This window comes from Pteropus vampyrus, unplaced genomic scaffold (genome assembly GCF_000151845.1).
Source record: "Pteropus vampyrus isolate Shadow unplaced genomic scaffold, Pvam_2.0 Scaffold38, whole genome shotgun sequence".
Lineage (NCBI taxonomy): Eukaryota > Metazoa > Chordata > Mammalia > Chiroptera > Pteropodidae > Pteropus > Pteropus vampyrus.
The window spans coordinates 7,559,209-7,563,707 of record NW_011888819.1 but is presented as its reverse complement, the minus strand read 5'-3'; positions in this window follow the sequence as shown (position 1 = coordinate 7,563,707).

Here is a 4,499-nt window from a genome sequence, read left to right as displayed (position 1 = left end):
AGTGAATAGGAGAAAGATGGACCTTTGTGTTTAAGACAGAATGAGGAATGGGATTTGGGGCTTAAAAACCTTGTATCTTGGCATTTCGAGGCTGCTCCTTTGCAAGGACAGCCGCCGGCTAATAAACTGTCTCCTGGTTAAGAGCACTCAAGTTGGGTCTGGTTATTCTGGACACAACAATCTGTTAGATAATTTTTGAGTTAATGCATACCTCTGTTAGAGTCCCTGGTATTCCATAGATATGAGTCCAATAACAAACATAAATGAAGCATATCAAGTAGGAGAAGAAATCATATTAGAATGATCAGTGATCATCTCTAATTGCATTTTCACAGAGCCTAATATTTACAAATGAAACTGTATGAAGAGACATTACTAAGAATTAAAGTAGTGAAAGTAGTGTATCATGAGGTAACTAGAATACATACAGATGTTTCATTGCATTTCATTCTTCTTAATTTTGCTTCCGACTGATTTCCATTAAATGCTAAATGATTAGCTAAATGTTTAGATAGTTAAAGCTATCCTTTAAAAGGGTTCTTCAAAAGATTGCTGATAATTTTAAATGGAGAAAATAGTAGAGAATTCAATACATATATTCATTAAATGGGTTTTCTTACATGTTCATAGAGTATAGGAAGGCAGGAGCATATACTAAAGAAATAGAGCAGATGTTGGCAGACTTTCTACTTACATTACTCTTCATCTTGGCTCTTATATAAATCAGGAAATTTGGTTGTAAAGAAACAAAAAACCTCTCAAGCCATCTTAAGTAAAGGCAATTTTTTTGAGGAAACTCTTGAATCTTGGGAATCTTATTGCACAAATTATAGCTGGGCTACTTAGCTAATAACAACATCAGACAGATGTTCTCTTTATCTCTTCACTCTGGGGCCACATGGCATTTTTCCTTTTTGCTCTCTTCATTCTCATCTCTACATTCCACTACTCGACAAAATTCTTAACTTCTGTACTGGATAATGTGGTTTCAATGTGACTTGAGGAAGGCATCTCATTGCCTACTGCTTCACTATGTTTTTCAATTCCAAATTCCCATTTTGTTTGGTTATATACTACGAGTTGGCTCTTTCAGAATACAGTCTCAATTCTTTTCTCAATTTTCCCTCCTCTACTACAGAGATCGAAAAGTCAGTAACATAATTTCTCACTTCCTTTTGTGTAAGGATCAACTTCTAACATATTTCTGCCTGATGAAATAAAAAATGAACTCTCATAAGGATTTATTGAGAAAAACTTTGCTTTTAGAAAAAGGGCATTATTACTTGCTATTTATTCCTCTTCTTGCCTGAAATGCAAATATAATAATGGAGAACAACTGCAGACATTTCTAAGGGATGTTTCCTCCTAGTTTGAGTCAAGAGTTTATCCATAATTCAGTCATTATGAATAGAGAATTGGGTTCACATACTACATAGGACTTCTGAATTCAAGCTCTGGGCAGAGAGGAAATGGATTTGAGTAGAAAAGAAATGATGGCTATCATTAATAAACCTTGAAGTCTATGATCAATTTTCTTTGATCCTTGTAGGAATCGTTGCTTACTAGTTTGCAAATGGCAATAATGATACTTTACCAACAATGTAAGATTGCAAATATATTATTGAAAAAAAATTGTTTTAAAGAAAAAGTTTGAGAAAATACTAATAAGAGATTACTAGTGAGGAAATTAAATATTTTGATATTTCAATATAAGTCTTGACTGTTGAAAAGCATTATTCCTGCAGGTGAAAAAAGAAAGTCACCACAGTGCTTAATACATTTAAATTTTCTTGGGCAAATATAATTTATTATTAGATTCCAGGAAAACAATCTAATAATATATTTAACATTTGCTGAGAACTGACAATAACCAATTAACTATCCTTATTGACTCGGTCTGTGCCCTGAGGAGTTCAGTTTATTAACAGAACCAAAGATACGTCACTAATAATAATATGTCTTATAAACATTGCACTAATAATATGGTTAATTACTGTAAAGTAATTCATTCTATCTATGTATCAAAAACTGTCGACATAAATGATACATTTGAAACGACTTTCTGAGTATTAAGAATTATTGGATGAAGAATTGTTGGGATTGGGGATTGGAGCCAGCAAAGGCATTGTAGGCAAAGCAATAACATGGATAAGGTTTAGTGACCTGAAGTTACTCTATGTGGTAAAGAACTAGATCATTTATATTTTATGTTAGACTGAAAGTTAGGGAGTGCCAGAAGACCAATCTGGAAAAATTAGGTTGGTGCTAGACTGATGAAGTACTTGAAGGTCTTTCTAGCAGCCCTTACTCTTAGCATAACAGTGGGAGCTGCACTTTTCCAGGCTCCCTTGCCTATTGACTCTGGTTAAGTTCATTCGATAGGAGACTCTACCAGGAAATTTTGGAATAGAAGGAAATTCAAAGAGTGGATGTATCTTACACATTTCTTCCCCGGGCAGCATGTCTGGCAGAAGCTGCATCTCTTCTACATCTCTGGCTCCCACCACACTGATTATGTTTCCATGGTCCCAGCTCATGACAGGCACATCTGCTATGGAGCACTAATTCTTTGAAACTGGTACCACCACCTCCTCCCTATGTTTCTTCAGTCCTAAAAATGATAGTAGCCTTCTGTAATTGTTAAGATGAAGGTTGTTTTTTTGTTTTGTTTTTTTGTTTTTTTTACTTCTCCCCTAATTGCCCTTTTCCTCTTATGAAGTTCTGGAGTTAATTTCCCATGTTAAATTTCCTCTATCGAATTACCTGACATGAGTTTGTTTACCATACCCTGATAAATTAAAAATTCAGATAGCTCTGTAAGGAAGTAGATTTAAAATTATGTGCCATCACTTTTAAATGCTTTTGAGTAAATAGTGTAATAAACAACTTCGTATTTGAAATTGCAATCATGGGAATGACCCCAAAATCAAATTAAGGCATTTAACCATTGGATGTTAAAAAAAAAAAAAAATTCTCTTTATGTCTGTCTCTCTATTAAAGTCTTTGCACAGCCCAATTTATTATTTTAATATCACCTGGTACTACTTGGGTAATTTCAATACTAACAACCAAATAAAATTATTTTATTTTCTTGGATTTTTTTTTTTTGCCTTTTTGTATGTATTTCTTTTTCACATCAATTAACTTTTTACAGGAATCCAAAAAAAAAAAAATGAGAAAGTTGTTTATAGTTTAAAACCTAAAAGTCATTAAAAATTTAATGGCTCAATGGTTAAAACAGACAAGCACTTCAAGCTCACCTGGCTTTGTTTTCAAGACAAAAATATTTGTACCAATTGCAGTGCAGGTGTAATATAAACATATCTGTAGTGACAACATATTTTATGCTTATCTTTTCAGTCATTGTTGTCACCACTATATTTATAAAGTGAATTTAGTAACTTTCCTACAGGGAAGGCAGGTGAAGTTGATAAACAGGAAGAAAGTAATTTGTACAAAGTTAGGTAACACAATCTATTTAAAAATAGAATTTTTACTGATTACTTCATTTCTTTTAATTGTTATCGAATAATTAAGTACAAGCTCACTTTTAAAGATGTCAGAAGCATTTATATTAATCCTTATTTTTGAAAAAAAAATTGACTTTTCTGAAATTTAGTATTTTTTACTTAAAAATACCTGTTTCATAGAAAATAATATGGATCCTCTTGGATGATAACACATCTTTCTTCATATTATGGAAATAAAGAAATTTAAATGTGAGATAACCATACGGTTTGCATAGATAGATAAGGTTTAGAAAGGTAAGTTTATCTGATTAAACTTTAATGTAATTGTTTAATATGAGATACAATTTTTAAAGTACTCAGAAATTTGTCTTCTAAAATAATATTAATCCCAGAGCACAGAAGAGAATATTGTAAATTTTAATCAGATGTCCTTTAGATTTCTGAGCCGTCAATTAAGTTTGAAGACTGAAAAAAAGGCTTAAATGTTGTATACATTTCTAAACAATTCCTTGAAATTTGCATGTGATAATGGTAGTATTGACGAACCCTCAAGAATACTTTTATTTTCATTTTACTTTTTCAATATCAATAATGAAATAATAGTGATTTTTCATATATAATAATCATATGCCAAACTTCACAGCTTAGCAAAATTTATGGACAGAGAAAGAGCTAAAGTTTTGGTTGCAGAACTTGAATGTAAGAGTCAGACAGATATTTCTGCTTAAGGATTTAAGTAATCCTGGTAAATTGCACACCAATAAAAATAGAAAAAACTTAACTGACATATTATAAATCCCCAAAATATGTTCTATAAACATAATGACTCACCTTAAATTCTTAAACACACATACATCTTTATTATTTTTTGTGCTTATGTTTGTATATGTGTGTGTGTACAATTTACAGACTTCAACTTTCCTTTCTTGATCAATTTACTCTGTTTAAAGTTCAAATTCAAAATATAGGCAGTAAGTCCTTTTACTTTGCATGCAAATGATAAAGACACGTTGCATTCCTTTTATGTCA